The following is a 23,936-nucleotide window of genomic DNA, read 5'->3' on the forward strand; positions in this document are numbered from 1 at the left end:
AGTGGGGCTTTGCAGACAATGTTCCTGTTAGGTTGGACCTACATATTTTGGAGGGTTTAAAACACCATCCAAAGACCTTGCAATAATTTATTTACACCCAACAGCATGTCTGATATTACTGAAAGGCTCTAGATATTTTCTCACCATTCATGACGATGATATGGGAAACATGCTGTATCACATTTAAATCACTAGCAGCTTTCAAAGGCTCACAATGTTTTCTGATTGAAGAATTTCAGTAAATGATGGATGTATTTGTTTCACATCATGACTATCTCAGTAAATTTAAGTGAAACCATTTTGCTACATTGTGATTCTTACTGGGTCTGTCTTGGCATTATGATGTGTTATTGTTGTGTCATGAATAGCCAGTTTATCTGCATAATGATATTAGAAATGTATAACAGCAGAAAGCAACTGGAATCTTTTCTTCTTGGAACTGCTATCATTCCATTCAGATTCCTGCGGGAAGACAGCTGAAACAGGAATAGATCTTTAACTAAACTAAAAAGACGGTAGTGCGGAAAATGTGCTTGTAATTTTGGTTTCTATCATTTATTAACAACATTTATAACTGCTTTTCTATTATAAGTATGCAAGGTGGCAAACAATAATCCCAGAGAAATACAATTAAGAACAAATTGTCAGAATATTTAGCATAAGTTAATAAAGTTGATCCAATCAAATAAGTTAAAAAAAAAACAGCAGGAAGAATTCAATTGGCATTTTAAAAGTATCTCGGGGTCAAATGACATGTTACAAAAGCCCATGCTTAGCACTTCTTTGTTTGCTTTTTGAACAGTAAATAACAGCCAAATTAAGTAGAGGCTGTGGAGCTGGCCTTCAGCTGGGGACTTTTACCCTTCTCACTGCCATGTTCCAACCAGGGTATCTTCATGGCTGCAGGAAAAGTTTTCATTGGTGTCAATGGGAATCTCTTTCCCATGGTAAATAGGTAGGATTGTGTGTGTTTTCATGTTCATTTTCTAGACTGGAACAGGGTAGGGTTAAAGGTCCGTGGTCTTGGTCTGATTGATATTTACTGTAAAAAACAAATAAATGTGTCTGACAAACCAAAATAGTATTTGCTACCTGTTGAAAGGTGAGCAGTAATGAGACCAGGCATACTTCTCTTGGGAGGGCACTGCAGATTCTGAGTGCCCTGGCAGAACAGGCCCTCTTTCTTATGCCCACCTGCCATACATCTAATAGTGGCGGAACTGGGAGGAGCAGCATCTCAATGCTCAGACAGGTTGATATGGAAAGAGGCAATTCCTTTAGAGACTCTGGATTTTTACTTGCCTTTCCATCCATGCTTAAGATATATGAATCTGCTTCTAGCTCTTATCTGATAAATTACTTCCCATATTTGGAAACAAGTAACAATGTAATATAGAACTGCAGTAGTGTGATCCAAAGGGATATGTAAAATCCTTAGTCAGAAAGAGCAAGAGCATCCAGATGTTAAATGAGCTGTCAGAAATTACCAGCTGACACTCTTATAGGGTGCCATGTGTGTAACCCAGTTAGCTAAAATTAGCATAGCAAAATCCATTTCAGATTCATGAAAAGTACAGGTTCAGTTTTCCATCACAGTTTCCCATCCATTACAAATGGATGGGCATTTTGCAGGCACCTGTTTTATTGATGCATCAAAGATCATTTTATTCCATATCTCTTTCCATGACAAGCAAATCCTAGGAGGAAAAAGGAACTGTTTCCCACGCATCTCAAAATGAAATATAAGATAGACTGAAAGGGGGAGCATGTCAATTAGATATTTAATGTTTTTATATCATGGATTGTGATGCCACCTTTCAATAGATATTTCCAGAGCTCTTCAAATAAAAATATTTATACAAGGGCTTGTCATACTAGGTACGTAATGTAGTGGTCAGTGTTGGCCTTTAATCTTGGAGACCTGGGTTAACACAGTTCAGCTGGGAAGTATGAGTGACCTTGAGCAAGTATCTGTGTCACTGGTCAAATATGGACATAACGTGACACCAGAGTTAGTTTCACGGGGCAGAAGTTGGAATTCCGTTATGTCTGAGCGCGTGCAAAAGAGACCTGTGGTTTGCCTCACCAAACTCCAATTTGAACCTTCAGTTTGCAGTAAGGTTTGCCGCTGAGATCTGAGGTTTGTCCACTGAAGCGTTACATCTGAATGTGGACACTGCCATAACCGCAGTTCCATGCCAATTTTGAAACTGCAATCATAGAAACAGCTGTGCTGACCAACCTGGGATCGCACCCCCTCCATGCCTGTGGTGCTTCTCGCTGGCTGCCTCTCCTGGTCCAGCCTCTCCTGTCTCTGATGCAGCAATGCAGTTGCCTAGCAACAGGAATGCTGCCACATCCCATCCCAAACTTGTCACCCTGTCAAGTGGCAAAACCACACAGGGGCAGATCCTTTCCCCACTCTATCCCTTGCACCCCACTCCTTGCAAGTATGAGGGAAAGGGGATGGGATGACAGGATGGGCACCAAATGCTTTGCTCCCCAAGAATAAAGCGATAATGATGTATGTTCACAAGCACAAACCTGCCAGATGGCAACATAAGTGGGGCACACTATTAGAGTGATGGGAAGGAAACATGGGGTATGTGTGTGGGGAGGGGGGGTACCTGGGATCGGGTTTAAAAGGCAACCCCAACCAGGGATTCGTGAACAGCCAATTTCTATTTTTTGAACAAACAAGTTGGAGACCCTTTCCCTTGGGGGTACCTAGACCTACTTATGAGAAGGGCCAGGCAGCAGGAACAGTATTGCCAACACTGAGAGGGGAGAGCCTCATATGTGATGGCTGATTCTGAGCACAGCGCTCACTCATGAGAGTAAGGCCATGGGGACACCCACTCACAACTCATGAGAAGAACCATCAGTAGGGACAGGGGTGTTGAGTAGAATTGCTAATAATATGTGATGACAAAACAACCCCCTTCTCCCAAGGACTGCTCACTCATGAGAGTGCCAGGCCACGTGGGCTCTATATTCGAGCCAGATTGAACTATACAGGAAAGCTGTGGGGACAGGAACTGCTTTCCCTGTCTTGGCAAACAGCAACTGCTTTCCCTGTCTTGGCAACTGCTGCCAGTTAACTGCCAAGGCATGCCCCCTGCCAGCCCATCTGCCCATGTGATCACATGCACCCTTGCTTGTGCCCCTAAGCGGTGACCCTGCTTTCCTGGAGTAGCTAGACATCTGCGCTCTCCTCTCCTGTGATTCAACATAGCGGCACATCTGCATACAGTGCAATGCCAGTCCTAACCTGAAAAGATCCTTCCCCACACCCAGTGTTCCCCTGTCCACACACACAGCTAGGCTCTGACATATGGAGCATCACAATTTCCTTGGGGTCTCTGCAAGGCTTCCCAGGGGAGGAGGGGGTTGCAGTGTAAAAGTTCTATCATTAACCAGAGAGAGGGGGGGGGGCATGCAAGTGAGGTCGTCTTTGTTGGGTTAGTTCAACTCATGAGCATGCAGTCCTACAGAAGACCAAGGGTGTTTAACCCAATGGTCCTCCCCAGTAGATTGGCCCTCTCATAAGAGTACTAGTCCACCAGCAGCAAGCTGCCAAGGGAGCAGCTGTATGGTTTAGTCTGCATGGATTGCTTTGCTGGGGTGAGCCTTCGCAAGCGCATCCTCGGTGATGGCAGGACAGACCACCTCCCCCCACTCCCACAAGATCCTTTGCCCTCCTTCATATACATATCTCCTAGGAAGTCATCATGTTCTCTTCCCTTTTCTGAGTAACAGGGAAACAGTGCCCCCACAAGATGCCCCCTCCAATTGTGCATGTACAGGACAGTTTTGTTGCAGGGCTCTTAGGAGGTGGTCAGTGCAATCGCTGTAAGAATAAGTGCTGGCATGTCATGGCATTTAAAGGGATTTAAATGCCCTTTCCCTGCCAAGGGCAGGCAGAGCATTCCAAAAAGGCACAATCGTGCTTGGCATGCCCCCTTCATGATCATGGCCAATCACAGCCACTCTGGTGACATGCTAATGCTTTGCCCACAGTCTGGCAATGCCAGTACTATGGAGCTTGCTGGGATGTGGCCTCAGTGGACCAGGAAGAGGAAGGAGTTTCCCTCTCCTGAAACCAGAGGTTGCCGGACCGCAGCTGGACGAACGTCTGCGATGCAATTTGCAGTTTAAAATTGAAACCATGGGTTTGTCAACCTCCAGTTTCACGTTACATGTGAATGCAGCCTCCGCCTCAATTTGCCACCTGTGAAATGGGGCTTTGAGTAATCCACCTCACAGGACTGGTTGTCTTGTTTAGCGAGGACAAACAAGTAATACATAGTAGAGCACTTAAGAGTACCATATAAATAAGAAAGAATTATACATCTTGGATATTTAAGATTACTTTGTAGTTTTGTTAGTAAATATCAGAAGTTTTAAATGAGGTTCCCCTTTCCTGAGAAGACTAGCATATTATCACAAAACTAATTATTTTTCATGGTTCTGCTTACAACAAAGCCCAGTCCTGGCAAGGAAATATGCTCTGGTTTTCTTTAATCACAACATTTTTGCTGCCTCTTCCTTGAAATGTTTATATTATTCAGCATATGGTGTTTTAAAATGTTCCTTATCTCCTAGATTATATAAGAAAAGTTTGATAAATTATTATTAGAAAAATAGTTGTAATTCTTGGACAAGTTTTCAATACAGGCATGCTTTTGAAATCACATGTTTGAATACATTGCCAGCACTGATGATTTGGAATGAAAACAGTTTGACCCCCACCCCCACCCCAGTTGGCATACTTGGTTGTTTAATGCTTGTTTCACAATGTTTCTGACAGTCAAATGAAATAAGATGTTGGGGCTCTGTGGTGGCATCTCCTAACATTCTTCATTTCTTTTAAAAGCAGCAATGGGGACACACCTCATATTGGGTCAAGATTGCAGCATTGTGGGAGGGGGTGAATTCTTTCCTCACATACTGCTTTCTCAATCTAAACCCGATCCCCAGTTTCTCTTTGTTAGGCCTGTGCAGTCAGGAGCTGCTGGAAGCCACAGCATGTGCTAACCACAGCACCCCAGCATGCAGAAGCAGGTGCTCGCACTGCAACCAGTGTGAGGCAGTAATTGTTGTTTCTGCAGGGGAGGCTGGGAAGGTACACACAGGATGCTGGGAAAGTGCATGGGGATGCCTGGAGCCGATAGTCCCTCCCAGTGCTTTCTCAATGGGAAATAGTATTTTCCCAGATGGGGAAGCAAATGTAAGGAAGCAAAATCTTGAATGAAGAACTAGAACAGAGGAGGTGGTGTGGTTGTCACAGGCACAGAAGAGGTATCAGTTGATGTGGATCAGAGAGGTGTAGTAGCAAGGAAAATGGCAGAGGAGAATTTATAATGGATAAAACCCGCCAACCCTTTTCTCCTCCAGAGGCATTCAGAGATATGAAAGCATGAATGAAAATATCAAATTGAGGGGCTGGAGGCTAGAGGTACAAGAGAACCGGTCAAGCAAAAGAGTCGTGGACACAGATGAGGTGAAGGTAGAAACTACAAAATCCAAGGAATGAGAGGGAGGGAGGGATGGGGGGGAAATGCTTCCAAGACACAGTAACAAGGGTCAAGTTATGAAGAGGCCAAGAGGCAAAACAAAGCGAAGGTGAAGTGTGGGGAGGATTGAAAGAGATACTTGCAATACTTTCAAAGTACTTTCAATTACATTGACACTTTAAAAGTGAGACTACTACCAGCTTCAGGATGAAGTGTGTGGAGAAAAAGAGACCTCCAGACAAACAGTGGTCATGCCAGGAGGTCCAAGATTCAATGGCTGACATTCTGACTGATAAAGCCCTTGTATAATGAATAAAGTTGCGTTAGCACAAGAAGACCCCATAGTTCTTTTTTTAAAAGCCAGGGATTTGTGCAATTGTGCAACAATTCCATTTAGAACAAATGAGATGTTGTGCAAGTGCTAGCATGCATGTTTGCATGTAGTTTCTGGGGGAGAGAACAGCACTTCCAGAAGGAACAGGAAAAGATGATGATGGAAGTGGGGGAAACACTGAAGAGAGACTAACTTGGGAGAGAGAAGGTGAATGGATGCCATGATGTTAGAGGCAACTCACTCAGTAGCATGAGAATAATGCAGGTTTTGATGAACAAGAAGCCCCAGGGATGAGAATGGGCTCTGATAAGTAGGAGGAATTTGTCTGTGGCAGAGCAGATGGAATCATAAGGAATAATGTGAACCTCTAGCCATCGTTTCAATAGCACAATAATCAGATTGGGAGGGGAAGCCATCCAGCGAGATGAAACAGCAGGGACAACAGCTGAAACTGACCTCTTACCATCTTCTCAAAGTAAGGTCCCAAGTGGATACCAAGTAGATTATGCTTTTCTGCACTGCTGTTTGGTAGCCACCCAAGGTAGCCAGTAGCTGATAATGTGCACATCAGTACAGTTGAGCTGGCTCAATCTAGGCCTCAAGTAAAACTGGGAAGGTGGACATGTGGGAGAGGAAGGAGCTTTCAGGAAATAGCAAAAGAGGGACTCTATTTCTCTGAAGATCCGGAATGGCTAACTTTTACTAAATCTAATTGTTTTGATTCAGCAATCATCAGAATATAATGGTATTGGATTCAGATTTCTTTTCTCTTTTAATTGAAATGTAGCAGGAAAACTTCTCTTGCAGGGCATACACATTTGGTTAATTGCATTGGAGCCTATATTGTGTGAGTTATGTTGTGTGAGATTTTTAGACTGTGAGCCCTTCAGTTTTTAGTTTCTGAGCCCTTTGGGGACAGGGAGCCATCTTTTTATTTCTCTGTGTAAACCGCTTTGGAAACATTTGTTGAAAAGCAGTATATAAATATTTGTAGCAGTATTTGTAGCAGCAGCAGCTGTATGGACACGGCTTGCTCTGGGACTCATTTATAGAACACTTTGGAATTTATTGCTTGGGAAGTGCCAAGGTTGAGTTGTTCATTAGTTCCTGATGCTGAAAATAGATTTATGGCCCAGACCCATGAGCCACTGCTCTAGGATGTTGCCACTGCTTTGGCAGTAAAATATTATGACGTGCAGAATAGTGCTGATGTTGCAGATGAACCCAAGTATGTATGCATGTCTTATGTCTCTATCTATCTATAGCTCTATCTACCTAATCTATCTATCTTTCTGTGTGGATGTGCTGGAGGCTAAAAGGCAGGAGGGCCAGCCAGGATATGAGATTCTCCATTAACAATAGAGTCCCTCTATTTTTGCAAGTAAATTTCAGGGCTTGGTGCCTGTGTACCTTCAGGACTGCCTCTCCTGTCCAACCTTGACCCGCCCCGTGAGGTCATCTCAGGTGGGCCTTCTCAGAGTTCTGGGCCCAGGAAAGGTACGTAGGGCTTGGGCTCATGGGAGGGCCTTCTCTGTTGCAGCCTCTCCTTATGGAACACGCTGCAGTCTGAGATTCATAATGCCACCTGTCCTTTAAGAAGCTTTTGAAAACTTATCTATTTTGCCAGGCTTTTAGTTTTGTGTATGTGTATGTGTTTCCCTCTTGTTTTTGCTGTTGTTGTTTTAATTTATGTAAACTGCCTTGAGTCTTTGGAAGCCAGGTGGTCAATAAATTTGCCAAATAAATAAATAAATAAATAAATAAATAAATTATTTTGAGTCAAAATGACACCACACTGGTTTTGTCTATGGCAATGCATGCCTACTTTCCTCTACTGTTGTGGAATATCCATGTCAACAGAGAACAGCAGGCAGGCACTACCCTGATGGGGATGTGGCATTGTGTTGGCTGAAGAAAGCAAATGCAAATCCACCAACATAAGCAAATCCACCAACATAAGGAGCCACAAATCCCTCTCTTCAGTCCCAATAGTTGTCTCTGGATAAAGAGATGCTGAGCCCTCCCATCAACCTCCAAGGATGTATTTGTCATTGTAGAAAAGGATTTCCCCCACAGTTCTTTCAATACCACGGTTTTTGTGTAGTTCCCACTTGGTTGAGGGATTTTTTGATTTTGTTTCCACCCTCCCTCCAAGGAAAGTAAGATGGTATACTTGAGAGCATCCCATTTTATCCCCACAACAGTCCTGAGGAGTTAGGCTGCTGCTGGTCCTCAAATCTTTTAAAAGCCAAGTAACAGGCATCTCATTAAGAGATGAGGCATCTCATTAAAATATCCGGATATCTCCAGAATGGAAGGCCCCTATTTAATTACCTTGGGAGAAAAGGTGAAAGTTCTTGAGTGTCGCAGAAATTCCTTGTGCAGTGCAAACATCTCTGACTTGAAGAGGCCAATTGCTTAATGACTGGTCCTATAATAAATGCTAATGTGAATCCATATAATATTGAAATGATCAAAAGAACTGACACTACTTTATCACTGCACAGTGATAGATGGCAATAAATTTGTATTGTTATATGGCCTTTAATAAAGCTGTATTGTGAAAATGAGACATACTCTAAGCAGTTTGGATGAATCAGAAATTAATGTAACAGAAAATGGTAGAATAGAAATGAATGCTAGAATCACAAGGATGGGAAAACTGCTCTTCTGAATAAAAGTAAAGCCTATCTAATCCAGCATTGTATTTACAGCAATGGTCAGCCAAATGGGAGCGGCCGCTCAGTAATAAAGCATGTGCTTTGCATGCAAAGCCACCTAATGGTATAGAAATGAAGTAACTTGCCTAAGACTATGGGGAACACCTATATAGGGCAGCAGCGATACAGGAAGATGCTGAAAGGTATAATCTCATACTGCATGGGAGATGGCAATGGTAAACCCCTCCTGTATTCTACCAAAGAAAACCACATGGCTCTGTGGTTGGCAGGACTCAACACCGACTCAGTGGCACAACTTTTCTTTTACTTTTGCATGCAAAGAGTCCCAGGTTCAGTCCCAGGTTCAATCTTCATGTAGTGCTGGGGAAGATCACTGTCTGGTACGCTGGGGAGCCACTGGAAACAATACTGAGGCAGATAGACCAATACTTATACTTACCTACCCTGTTTCCCCGAAAGTAAGACCTACCCCGAAAGTAAGACCTAGCGGTAATTTCTGATGTACCACTAATTGCCCTAGTGCATTTTTGGGGGCTAAAATTAATATAAGACGCTGTCTTATTTTTGGGAAAACACGGTACACAAAGAGAAAAATGAATTTTTGCCAAAACTTAAAGAATATGTGGCTAGAGTAAGCAGCAAGTTTGGAAGAAAACCTAAGACTTTGTGCACTGACAATGGTGGGGGATATACTGGGAAGAATATTGAGCAATACTTAAAAAACAGGGAATTAAACATTAGAGAACAATACCTTATACTCCAGAGCAAGATGGAGTGGCAGAGAGAAATAACAGAACTTTGACTGAAATGTCTAGACGTGTGCTTCTTGACTCAAGTCTGGAGAACAAATACTGGGAAGAAGCTGTAATGATTGCAAATTATTTATAGAATAGACTTCCAACTAAAACTAAAGGAACAACACTGTAGAATGGGACAAAACCTAACTTAAAATATATTAGGGTATTTGGATGCAAAGTATATGAATATATTCCTAAAGAGCTAAGAAGATAATTAGATGAAAATAATAATAACAACAGCAACAATAAATATAATTAATACACTTTGTTTGTTAGCTGCCCCATAACAAATTGTTGTCTGGGCAACTCACAACTCAGCATTAAAACATCAAGTAAAAACACATAACACATGAAATCACATCACACCAATAAAATAAATTTAAAAACAAAATGCAATACAAAGCAATTCAAAAAAAATTTAAACTGAGTTTTAAAAATTAAATTTAAAAACCAAAATTTAAAAGGCCTGAGTGAACAAAAAGGTCTTCATCTGATGTCTAAAAGAACAAAGTGATGAAGCCAGGTGAACCTCACTAGGGAGGCTATTCCATAAATGGAGTACAACCATCAAAAAGGCCCTCTCCCTAGTAGCCACCTGCTTTACCTCATTTGGCAAGGGCACTCAGAGCAAGGCCTTCAAAGAAGATCTTAAGATCTTAGGCAGGACATATGGGACAAGGGGATCTCTCAGGTAACCCGGTCCCAAGCCATTTAGGGCTTTAAAAGATAAAACCAGCACTTTGAATGGGGCCCAGAAATGGACTGGGACCCAGTGCAGCTGTCATAGCAGTGGCATAATATGCTCAAAACGTCCAGTCCCAGATAATAATCTTGCAGCCCTGTTTTGTACCAGCTGCAGTTTCTGGACCATTTTCAAAGGCAGCCCTTTGAAATGCAATACCATGCATTGCAATGCAATGCCATGCATTTTAAATGAGAGGTTTCCAGAGCATGAGTAACTGTGAGGCTTGCAGCAGTGAGGAAGGAATATTAATAGGATATGCACTGAGTAGCAAAAGCTACAGAATACTTGATCCTATCACAGAGATTGTTAACTGTGCCAATGTGATGTCTGACTGTGACGTGGATTTTCCAATAAGTGAAAAGACAGCAACAGAATGAACAAGTAATAATAGAGAGACTTAATCAAAAAAAGAAAGTTTGAGATGGAACCAGAGAGATCCAATCAAGAAGGGAAGATTGAGACAGAACCAGAGGCATCCACTCAAGAAGGGGAGATTGAGATGGAACAAGAAGATGCTCAAGCAGAATTAATAAAGGGGTCCCACCTAAAAGGCTGTCACTGGCAGCCAGAGAAGGAGGGGGAAAATAGGGGTGTGCATAGACCATTTTTTTGTGGTTCAATTCGAATTTTGACCAAATTTGAACCAAACCACCTGTCCACAAACAAATTTGGTCAAATCAGCCGACCAGTCCATTCAATCGAACTGGCTCATATTGGTCTGATGGCCCCAGGGGTTATGTTTGTAAAGAATCCTGCATTTAAAAAGCTTCTAAAGGCGGCCGGGTGGGAGTGGCGAGAGGGCACCTTTAAAAGTAGGTGCATACTGATCCAACGCTGGTGGCTCCTGGCAGCACTGGTGCTCCCCACCAGTAGCCTGCCCGTGTGGCAGCAGCACGGTGTCAGACTCCATAGTTGCGCAGCCATTTGCGTCACCTCTACACATCCATGGAGGAGGCCGCACATCCATGGAGACTGGAACTGCACCACTGCAGCATGGGCAGGCTATTGGTGGGAACTGCTGGGGTTTCCAGGAGCTGCCGGTGCCAAATCAGTAAGCACCTACTTTTAAAGACGCCCTATTACAGCCCCGTTGGCTGCCCTTAGAAGTCGTTTAAAGGCAGGATTCCCCTTTGCTTGTAAAGGAGAATCCTCACTGGATTCCCCTCGGACTTCCCTTTACAAGCATAGCCCCTCGGACCATCAGACCAGGTCGAATGCAACAGGTTTGGTCTGGTTTGATCATGGACAAACCAGTTTGGTTTATGACTGAACCGTTAAGCCAGTCCAGTTCATTGCAGACTGGTTCATTGTGGACCAGTTCATGCACACCCCTAAAAAAACAAGGTAGAGACTACAGATTGGCACAAAATTGAAGGCATGGCAGATTCAGAAACAGATAAATTGTTGCAATAAGGAAAAGAAAAGATTGCATCACACCATAAAACCAAAGGTGGGACTCAGAATTCAAGAACGGGACACTGAGAAGGGCAGAGGCGTATCTAGGGAAAATAGCACCTAGGGCAAACACTGAAATTGCGCCCCCTGTCCAAGCATCTGACACCCATCTTTGAGATAACTTTACCATAATATCAGCTGAAAAATACAAGTCAGGCTCATTAATCTTTTAATATTTCAAAAACTATTTTAGCAGTGGACTTAGCCAGACCAAAAAATGCTGGAAAACTACAAATTTCAGTATGCTGGGGCTCATGAAATACCCAAATACTATGTGGAGGTATACTTGGAAAATGAAACAGAAGTGCCTGTCTAATTCTCTACTATGTATTGTAGCATCACCATTACATAAGTTTTAAAAATAAATGGAGAATTTGACTTTTCCCAGATACTCTGTAAATAGTTAAAGGATATGCAGAGTAAACTGTGTCACTGCTTGGAATATATTCTAGTCTTTCAGAAAGACAGTTAAAATGAGAGAAAGAGAGCAAGAAACTCCCAGTGGGCCTTAATATTAAGAATTTCACACTGATTCAAAGACAAATTCACCATTAATAGCCATATTAGCAAGACATCACATTTAACTCACTTATCACAAGAGGCAAAGTAAGAGCAAATGAATACAATCCTAGCTCATAAGCTTCAGCTCAGTATTCACAAGCCCTGATTCTCTGTACATAGTGCCAATCTGAATATGTGTACAGTGACTTATATTATATATTATTATTATTTTTACCTGTAGCCCCTTCAGGGGGCTTCCTAAAGGCTGGCGGGTTTGCAAAGGTTCCTCCTCCCCCCCACTGGCCTCTAGGGCCTTGCAGGGACCATTTGAGCATGTGCAGTGGCCATTTTAAAAAATCTTTTTTTAAAAAATGGCCACTGAAAACAAAATGGCCACCGTGCATGCCCAAATGGCCTCTGCAAGGCCTGGCATGACCTAGGGCCTCACAGAGGCCATTTGAGCATGCACGGTGGCCATTTTATTTTTGGCAGCCATTTTTTAAAAAAACGTAATTTTACAAAATGGCGCCCCCCTTCAAGTGGCACCCAGGGCATGTGCCCTGCCTGCCCTACCCCTAGATACGCCCCTGGAGGAGGGGAATGTTGGGATTTTGCCATGGACATTGTCTCAGTTCCTTGTGTGGGGCATGTTTGTCTATGTTTGAATGTCTCTGTGTACTGGCTTGTGGGTGGAGTCACAGTTTGCTTGTCTGCTCCTCACGCTGACTTGTATGCAAACTCAGAGGTTCTTTCTCTCTCTGCATTAGAGACTGTTAGTCTGGTTATTGTTCTCTTAGCATATGTTTTAGTTAGTAATAAATATCAAACTCTTGTTTCTCAGTTAAAGTTCCTTGCAATTACTAATAGAGAATAAGTAACTTATCTGCCACAGATACATCCCTGTAAGCTTATAAGCAGGTCATGAAAGTGGCAGTCTTCAATAGCTACTTTCATGGCTAGTAAGGTAAAGTGTGTCGTTGAGTCAGTGCCAACTCCTGGCGACCACAGAACCCTGTGGTTGTCTTTGGTAGAATACAGGAGGGGTTTACCATTGCCATCTCCTGTGCAGTATGAGATGATGCCTTGCAGTACCTTCCTATATCGCTGCTGCCCAATATAGGTGTTTCCCATAGTCTGTAGAACATACCAGCAGGGATTCGAACCAGCAGCCTCTGGCTTGATAATCAAGTCATTTTCCCGCTGCGCCATTAGGTGGCTTTCATGGCTGGTACTAGTGTACACTGTTTTTTAAAAATAAAAAAAACCCCGTCTAAACATAGAGGCTATTCACACGTACATGTAGAACTGGGCTAAGGGAGCCCAGCCCAGTTTTGCACACCCGTGTGAACCACTGGGATCAGGTTGATCCTGGCAGCAACACTGCAGCAAACCTGCCTAAGTAGCCACCCATCAAAATGAGGCTAAGGAAGTGAGCCGCGGCTGCCAGACTGCAGGGAGCTTGGGGAGGAGGGATCCCTATGATGCACTGCATACTTGCACGGTGCATCATGGTATTTCTGGATGCCAGGATGACACATCTCAGCTGGGGAATCATCTGGGCGCACTGGGAGAGCACCCAGCAACACCAGTGGGATTACCAGTGGTGGGGAAAGTAAGAATAACCTGCCTTCCCCACGGCCCACTTTGGAGCCCTTCTCGCTGATCATGAGAAGAGGCTCATAGTCAGCACCACATCATGGCAGTGAGTTCCATACACTGAAGGGTTCCATACATACTTTTTTTGTTTTTAAAAGTATTTTAATTGGTTTTAAATTGTTTTAATCATTTTTGAATTGTTTTTATATTGTTTTAGCATTGTTTTAATTGTGGGTTTTATGTGTTTTTAAAAGTTATTGTACACCGCCCAGAGCCTCTGGATGGGGCGGTTTATAAATGTAATAAATAAATAAATACTCTTAACAATTGTAAAGAGGTACACATGAAGAAACCCACAAAGGAAAGGAGCAAATAACACAGCATAGACATTGGGTAGGAATAACTTGGCAATAGGAAAGCAAAGACAACATGGCACCAGAGGTGTAGCTATAATTGAGCGAATGGGTTCAAAGAACCCAGGCCCACAGCTCTTGAGGGGCCCCCAGGTCCATCTCTCCCTATTTTAATCACTATTTATATTCTTTTATTCAGGCCCCTCCCAAACTCTGAGGGGCCTCTGGGGAGAAGGGCAAACACAGCCCCGCCCCTCCCCAAGCTACGCCCCGGCATGGCACCGTAGAATAGGAAGAAAAGTGAAATGCATCAGAATGATATGAGAAGAAACAAAGACAGCAGCACACCTCTATCAAAACAGGAAAGAAGTGGAAAGCCTTGTTGTAGTAGAACAAAGAAGCATGGAATGATATAAAATGAAGCAAGTACCTTATACAGGAGGTATAAATAGCTGGTTAATTCCTGGAATCAGTGATAGCCTTCCAAACCAGACTTGATTAGCTTATTTGCAATACAGTGCATATTACTGGCAAGCTGTTCAAAGGTTTCTCATTTTTAGGAGAGTTACGTAAAATCTTATGCAGCAGTGGAGACAAAGGTTTTATTTATTTCACATCATTATCTGTTGACTTTAAAGGCCTGAGTACTGAAAAGATGAAGCAACATTTTGTTAATAGTTAAACTGATAAAATAGTTTTATAGAGTACAGCCTTAAAAAGAGATTTTATATTACATCTACTTTAAAAAAGCATAAATGGATCTGTTCCATGTCAGCCTAGCCACTAATCAGAGATGCTCTGACTGAAATTCCTCTGCATTTCAATTAATAGTCCAAGACTACTGCTGTAATAATTAAGTAACCCCCATAGTTCTTTGTATAAAATGATTATAATTTTGATTGCATGTAGTTTTGGTCATATTTATAGTATTGGGAAGTTCAGAAATGTACAGAGATCCTGACTAGTTCCAAATCTGGAACAGAATGAATGAACAAAAAGAACCAATAAGGGGAAAGCACTATGGGAACAATCATTAGCAATCATTATAATGTGGTATAGCCCTGTAGCCAATTGGGCACAAATGGGCATAAGAGGAAATTGAGGGGAGCTCACTAGAGAGATAAATTAAGAGATAATTTGCAAGAGAGCTCCAGTGATGAAGCATTCCAGTCCCAGAAACAAAGAATCAAGGATAATATGAAGTAGCCAGGTGAGTTAAGCATCTGTGCAAGTTTAGCAACAGAGCAAGAAAACCAGGTCATTACTCACCCTACATAAAAATGTAGTTCCCTTCTAAACTTAAGACTTTGAGGAGAGTCTCACAAATAGTGAGACTTGCCGAAATGAGGTCTGTGGGGAGAGCGAGCTTAGCCCACTCTCCCCACAGATGACTGCCCGCGGAGCCCTGGGTGGTCGGATTGGCCGCCCGCACGACTGCCGGAATAGGGGAGCTGTGCGGCCCCCAGAAGTTCCAGGATGCCCTGCGCGAGCGTGCGGGGCATGCTGGAGAGACCCCTGAGCCCGGAAGGCTTCTTGCAGCCTCCTGGCCGAGGGTCTCCCTGTGGGTTGCCACGGCACAGAGCCATGCACACGGGGCGTAGCTAGGGGAGAGGGGGCCCGTGTTCATCCCTCTCTCTGGCGGCCCCCCCAGATTGAGGTAGATAATGAAGAAAATAGGGTGGGATGATGCTGGAGGGCCCCCAAGAGCTGGGGGCCCGTGTTCTTTGAACCCTTTCGTTCAATTATAGCTACGCCCCTGACGGCACAGCAGTACACAATCAAAAAGATGAGGTTAACAGAGCACTCGCTCCATTAATCTCAGCTAAGGAAAGGGGTACTTTGGGATGATTGCTGCCGGGAGCTGCACGGCTCCCATTGCAGCACACAATCAGCCAAAATCAGGCTAGGCTCCCTTAGCCCGATTCCAGCTGATTGTGAGAATAGCCTCTTGGATTTCCAAGTAAACCAGCCTTTAGAAAACAAACAATAACTAGATGCAATAACTAGTTCATCCAAAGTGTATGACTGCTGAGGTGATTTTTTTGGAGCTGTCGGGGTTGGGGGTGATATTAAACTTTGTTGGCTCTAATATCATTAGTATATTAGAGGAAAACTCTGCCTTCCTTTAAAAAAATCCTAAACTTGTAGTCAAAGGTGGTAGCGTGGTGGCAGTGTGGCTCCTCCTAACTCTCCATACTGGGACTAGCAGTCCAGTGTGGCCTGGTTCTGGCCTCTGCGCATGCACATAGGCATCACTGGAAACATGCAGATGACCTCCACACACACTCAGAGATCAAACAAGTTGCCTCCATGCATGTGTGGAGGCTGGAACATAGGAAGCTGCCATATACTCAGTCAGACCATAGGTCCATCTAGCTCAGTATTGTCTACACAGACTGGCAGTGGCTTCTCCATGGTTGCAGGCAGGAATCTCTCTCAACCCTATCTTGGAGATGCCAGGGAGGGAACTTGGAGCCTTCTGCTCTTCCCAGAGTGGCTCCATCCCCTCAGGGAAATATCTTACAGTGCTTACACAACCAGTGTCCCATTCATATGCAACCAGGGCAGACCCTGCTTAGCTAAGGGGAGGAGTCATGCTTGCTACTACAGGACCAGCTCTCCTCTCTTAAGGAGAGGCCTCCTCTCTGCACCAGGCCGTGCTGGAGCACCAGGCCCAGTCCGGAGAGTTTGGAGGAGCTGCACCACTGCCTCGGACTGGCATGCTGTCAGGTTAGGGTAGGCAGGGTTCCCCCCTTTGCTTGTAAAGGGGAATCCTCACTAGATTTCCCTTTACAAGCATGCCCCCTTGAGCCAAATCAAACTGGTTTAAACCAGTTTGGCCCAGTTCAGCCCTCAGACCAAAGCGGGGAAGGGTTTGATTCGAACTGGCTTGTGGTCCAGCTGTCCGGTTCAAGTTCAACTTGAACTTGAACCGAACTGCCGTAATCGGCTCCATGCATACCCATATCTACAGGCATGTGGATAGAGGTGATTCAGTTTGACGTTGTATAAATGGACTTTGAAAGAATTTTTGTCAAAATCTCTTACCAAAAGCTTTTGAGTAAGCTTAACAATGGAATAAGAGGACAGGTCCCATCCTTTTATAGATTGGTAACTGGTTAAAGAACATGAAGCAGAGTATGAATGAATGGACAATGTTCACAGTGGAGGAAAGTAAGAAGTGGTGCTTGTTAGGACTGGTGCTTTTTAACTGGTTCATAAATGATCCAGGGTTAAGGATAAGCAGTGAGATGGCCAAATGTCAGGAACTGCCTGAGCTGAAGCTGAGAGCTTTAGCTTCTGTGAGTGGCTGCCTCATGTGATCTTCATGGCTCCGATGCATTCCTGCCTGTGATTCCTTCTAGCTTCAGTCCTGATTCCTGGCTTGCTTCTCAGTCCTGACTCCTGACATGAGCCCTGGATTCCAGCTCCTGCTTTCAGTCCTGACTCCTGACTTGTTTTTCAATCATGTCTTGACTCATTGGTTCTGGTTTCAGTCCTTACTTTTTGGTACTAATTTCTGGCCCTGCCTCTTGATCCTGACCCCTGCACTGCCCTTTAATCCTGACTTCTGACTCCTGACTTTTGTGGTCTGAGGACTATCCTAGCTATGCTCAGGATAGTTCAGAAAAGGATTTTTAAAAACTCCACTGCCAGTATTCCCCTTTTACAAATCTATGGTGTGTCCATATTGGGAATACTGTGTACAGTTCTGGTCACAGCATTAAAAAAGGATATTTTGAATCTAGGAAAGGTGCAGAAGAGGGCAACCAAGAAGAAGGCTGGGGCATCTTTTTATATGGAAAGGTTACAATGTTTGGGGCTTTTAAGTTTAGAAAATGGGCAACTAAGGGGAGGTATGACCGAGATATATACCGTAAGATCATGCATGATGTGGAGAAAGTGGAGAGAAGGTTTTCTTCCTCAACTCTAAAAACCCTATAGCCAACTATCATTCCATGAAACTGACTGACAGGAGGTTTAGCACAGGCAAAAGGAAGCATCGCCAGATGAAATGAGTAAAATACTGCTGAGTCCATGAGAAATGTAGTTTGGATGTATATATTGATTTGTATATCTGTCCCAATATGTCACCATCTATAATACTGATTATTATGATTATTACCCATCATATAAATGCACTATATAGGGCATAAGAATTAGCTACTATCTTACCCATATTTACACAAATAAAACTACCCTGAATTTAAGACGGCACCCTTAAAAACCAAAGATTAAATACAGGTTACACCGGTATTTATTATTATTATTAATAATAATTTGATTTATTAACCCAAAAGGAAGGATTTGTTTACCCAAAAGGAACACTCAGAATTTAAGACAACCCTCCCAATTTCTAACATCAAAGAACTTGGGGGAAAACTAGTCTTGGATTCAGGTAAAGGTAGTAGGTATTATGCTGATATTTGCATATTCTTTACACATGTATATTATTATCTCTGTACACATTACTGCACTTCATGTTTGCCCACATCCACAGAAACCTGATCCCAAATCTCCAAATATTTAATATAACATATTCACTTGTAAGCTATGCAACATAAACAGTGGATGTGAGCTGCAAAGAGGACACTGGAGAAACTAGATATCAGTTACTGATGTTTTGATATTAGTAGCTCAGCACCAAAGAATAATTTCTTTGGAAAGTATTGTTTTTTGCATGACATTTTTGGAGGGGTGGAGAAACCCTAAATAGTAGGGATGGTAGAAGATGTGTCATACTAAACGTTGTTTAAACTGGTACATAGTGGGAAGGGAAAATATTCAAATTCCTGAATTCATTAACCACATAAGCCTAGGACACTACAAGCCATTGCAGTTCCATAGCCCATGATGTACTTCAAGTTCATGTACTCTCAGTTTGTTAGATTGTGGCCACTGTGTGTCAAACTTGTTTAAAAATCAAGTCAACTGAATGCCTGTTTGTATAAACAATCAGAAAATTTTCTGAGATAGCAGCCTTATCTGTTAAGACTACTTTACAGTCTATATTTGATAACATTTATTGTTAGGTAGCAATAATTTGTCTATCATTTTAAAAATTCATTTCTTCATTAGAATGTTATTAAGTGATATTTTCATTTGTGCCCAATCTTCAGAAATTGCAGATATCCGAACAGTTGCAGTCTTCAGAATTGCAGAGATCTAAACAATTATGCAGCTAATAATTTTTGTTCATTGGTCCGTGAATTAATAAATCGGGGCAGAAAAGCTTGAGGAAGAGAAAACTGATAATTGTCCCAAACCAAAGTGTCCATATTAATATCTATGAGTACATCTGAAGCTGTGTAAAGATGAGGGCTTCTCAGATAGTATGATGTGGTATTGTAGAGCTGGCATTACCCACAAGATACCACATTGAATTTTGCATTTATACCCCGCCCCTCCAGTACACTACTGCTCTGGGTGGCTAACAACATTTATAAGATACTTACAATGTAAAATCAGACTACTAAAATTAACCAGATTAAGCAAAACAAGTTAAAATACAAGCTAAAACCACAATCAGAATTACATATTTTAAAATTTCAAATTAAAAGTTATTTTAAAAAACTAAAAACTAAGAATGGTAAAAACTAAATAACCTACCAGATATAAGCAACAGGTGAAACATTAAAGCCTCTTTTAAAAGATGTATTTTTAGTTATTTTTAAAAAACGCTGAGGGAGGCAGCATGGTGAAGCTTTACAGGGAGGGCGTTCCAGAGCCGAGGGGCCACAACTGAAAAGGCCCTGTCTCTAGTCCCCACCAACTGGATCTCTGTCAGTCGTGGGGCCATGAGCATGGCCTGAGATGATAAGCGGAGCGCCCTGGGACTGGCAGGTTCATATGGGCGAATGCGGTCCGACAGATACCCCAGCCCCAAGCCATGTAGAACTTTAAAGGTCAAGACCAGCACCTTGAATCTCGCTCGGCAACGGACCGGTAACCAATGAAGCTGCTGAAGGTTGGGTGTGATACTCGTGGGTGTGATACTTGCAACCATGAGCATCCTTGTGGCAGCATTCTTCAACAGCTGAAACTTCCAAATCATCTTCAAGGGCAGCCCCACATAGAGCTCATTGCAGTAGTCCAATCTGTATGTTACTAAAGCATAAGTGACTGCGGTCAGGTCTAACTTCTCCAAGTGGGGTCGCAGCTGCTGTACCAGCTGGCATTCCAGTCATAGATGGTAAAAAGCATATCACCATGCTTGCTGGTTGTACTCTGATTGCAGAGTTTTTTTGTAACACTTCAGTGGCAGCCTAGATAAGACAATAGAGACCATCCCCCCCCCATCTATGTTTAATGAAAACAGCAGCTGTGTAAGGAGGCTCTGATCTCAGTTGGGACTGTGGTGGTAGGGGAGGCCACATCCTTTCCCCCCCCACACACACACACTTTTGTGCACCCATGTTTTCCCTAATGAGGTAAATAAAAGGGGGGAACTTTTATCTTCAACTTTCATCTTTCATCATTTGCTTCAGAAGGCAAATGGAGTGGGAGAAAAGGATTAAGGATCCCCCCTACTAACAGAGCAAAGAGGCACCTTTTAAAAGTGGTGATTCTCTTTATTTAGCAGGGTGAGAGCAACTAGCCCTATCCATGCCCAGCACAGCATCCCTCCAGTGGCAGTTGCTGGTGTCTATCTTATGTTTCTTTTTTAGATTGTGAGCCCTTGGGGGACAGGGAGCCATTTTTAAAATTTATTTATATCTGTGTAAACTGCTGTGAGAACTTTTGTTGAAAAGCGGAATATAAATATTTGTCGTATTCGTATTCTAGGCTTGCCAACTGTCCAGATCTATGAGGGATGGAACTGTATGTCCCATTCAGGACCACATTTCCCCCACATTTTGGTGGTAGGCAGTGGCATGCATGGCCAGCAGCAGTGCTGCCGCCACCTCCAGCTCCTGTCCTCTCCATCCTCCTCCCCAGGTGTGGCATGCACGACCAGCAGCAGCGCCACTGCCACCTCCTGCTCCGTCTCCTTCCAGGTTTGCAGTGAGTCTCTCAGAGCTGGAGGAGAAGCCCCAGCAGGAGCAGTTTCTGCCTGGCCAGCCAGAAGTGCCACCACCTCCTGCACTGCCTCCCTCCATCCAGGTGCGCAGTCCCTTGGAGGAGGAGCCCCAGTCCCGGACCCTGGGTCCTTCCCTCTTCTGGGGCCTGTATAGTTTCACTTTGAGCCAGTTGCTCAAAAGAGGCCTCATGTGTGGCTCTCCTTACATCCAAGAAGGAGCAACTGGAAACACAGGGGGAAAGGCGAGGAGCCGATTCCCTCCCCTTCCTCCTCCTCCCCCAAGCCAAACAGCGATCCTTGCAGGTAAGAGAAGCTTGCTCAAATAGCCATAGTATCTGAGTCACGTTTTCCCCCTCTAACAGTGTGTGTCTGCTTGTGTGCAGTACCAGAAGAAGCAATAATTCAATAACAAATATGTCACTGATACTTAGGCTCTTGATTACCATTGCCTACAATTCCCAGCCCCGCCTCCAGCCCCACAGCCAGCCTCCCAAAACTTGTGTCCTTCATTCTGGCAAAAAAATGGTGGCAACCCTATCATATTCACCCCTTCTCCCTCCCATTGCATGGTTCCAGTCCAGACTGCATTCCCCAGCTATTTGTCAACAAAGTAAGAAACATGAGATTCAATCACAAATCTCTGACATCTCATCTAGTGTGGTCCTCATACTGTACCGTGCAAAACCAAAATGTAGCTTCTTGAAGTGTGACTTTCATTCAGTGCATGCTTTGCTATGGCTATCACTGACATAGATGTTTGAGCCTCTCTATGTTTGTGCCTCTCTCCCTACACATGCACTACTATATAAGTTTAGAAATTGTTTCAAAACATAACCTCAGTCAGTCTGTCAGTAATTATTTATTATTTATTTATGGTATTTATATACCGCCTGATATGTGTATCTCTAGGCAGTGTATAGAATTTAAAACACAAGAAATATAAAACAGAGTAAAAACAATTACAATAATTTCACAGAATGAAAACAGTTAAAACCATTTCATGGGATAAAAATAATTAGTTTAAAATTAATTTCAGTTAAAAGCCTGAGAAAACAGGTGTGTCTTGAGGGCCTTCTTAAAAGCAGTCAGAGATGGAGATGCTCTTCTTTTGACAGGGAGCATATTCCAAAGCCCCGGGGCAGCCACAGAGAAGGCCCAATCCCAAGTCGCGACCAAAAGAGCTGGCGGCAACTGTAACCAGACCTCCCCAGATTATCTTAATAGGTGGCTGGATTCATGACAAAGAAGGTGCTCTCTTAAGTACGCTGGACCCAATCTATCTTATTGATAAATGGTATATGGATGAATGGGCATATCCTACATTATAGGCTACTTATCTAAGACAGACAGACAGACAGACAGACACACACACACACCCTGATTTAAGAATTTATTGTTTTAAACATTTCCCTTAGGAGTGAAATTGACTAGACCAAAAGCTATTTGTCATCTGGTTTAATCAGTTTCGTCAGTGGCGCAGCAGGGAATGCTTGACTAACAAGCAGAAGGTTGCCGTTTCGAATCCCTGCTGGTACTATATCGGGCAGCAGCGATATAGGAAGATGCTGAAAAGCATCATCTCATACCGCATGGGAGGAGGCAATGGCAAACCCCTCCTGTCTACCAAAGGCAACCTCAGGGCTCTGTGAGCGCCTGGAGTCGAACTCAGCTTGACGGCACACTTTACCTTAATCAGTCTCACCACTCAGATTGCTATTGGAATGGGAGAAATAGCTTCACTTAGCAAAAGAGGGCAAAAAAGCTCCCTACTCCCAATGCAATCAGGGCAAAAATAGAAAAAAATAATGTGTCTTTAAATATCCCAGCTTAATATCCCAGTCTGTATGCTGATTGTTCTGAAAACGTGGGGAAATCTGGTCTTGCAGGAGCCTCTTAACAGGGATGTTGATGTTAACACATTTTAAGTTATTATATGTTTCTGCGTCATAGAATGAATGAAAAGGATCAATGTGCATAATTAATTGGTTGTTGTATGAGCTTATCTGTGCTTTTTCTAGGTAAAGTCTAAAGAATATAACAAGCTAAGAAGAAGAGACTATATAAGCAACTCCCTCCTCTAAAACTTCCATTTATTTAATGGATTTAGTGTGCTGGGCTTTTAATTGTATAGTAAATATCAGAAAGTCTATAGAGAGAATACATCACTCACTCACTAATGGAATCACTACTACCTCTATAATTTGGCCATATCTAAAAGAAAAAGTGTCCTAAATTACTTAAAATGCATTATCTAATGCAAACATGTATTAAAATGCCTCAGTTTTTTATTTTAAATAGTTAAATTGGATAAATTAAACATACTTTGAGCCAATTTGGACTCTCTAAGAAATAAAATGCCCTTAATGGAAAGCATCAGTTAGCATAGCCCCACTTACTTCAGGTTCTGATATGTCTTTTACACCTCACTTTTTGGGAGGTGCCAGGGGGTCTCTGCTAGACCACTAAACACTGACTATTATTATTCTTAGTTGTGATGGTTTCATAACCATCTTAGTTTTTAGAAATATCATGATGGCAAATTATATTTTCAGAAGGCTAGGGTTTAAGAGCATACCGTATTTACCTGAATCCAAGACTAGGTTTTCCCCAAGTTATTTGATGCTAGAAATTCATAGTCTTTTCCCTTTCAGGTAAATACAGGTATAACCTGTATTTAACCTCTATTTTTAAAGAGGGTTGTCTTAAATTCAGAGTTGTCTTCTATTCAGGTAAATGCATTAATTGCAGTTTTGTTGTTAAATAGCGGATTTTGTTTAGTTTCAAAGGCAGCACCTTTTTGCGCCTTTTGATGCCTGGAATTCCAGGTACTTGGTTTAAATAAAAAGGAGGAATTCCTGTGTAAAAACTACATTGAGTCAAGGAGGACCTGATGTTGGCTACTGGACGTAAGCCTTCAGTCAGCAGGGGTGTGCAAGA

The sequence above is a fragment of the Hemicordylus capensis genome, chromosome 5 (assembly GCF_027244095.1).
Source record: "Hemicordylus capensis ecotype Gifberg chromosome 5, rHemCap1.1.pri, whole genome shotgun sequence".
Taxonomy (NCBI): domain Eukaryota; kingdom Metazoa; phylum Chordata; class Lepidosauria; order Squamata; family Cordylidae; genus Hemicordylus; species Hemicordylus capensis.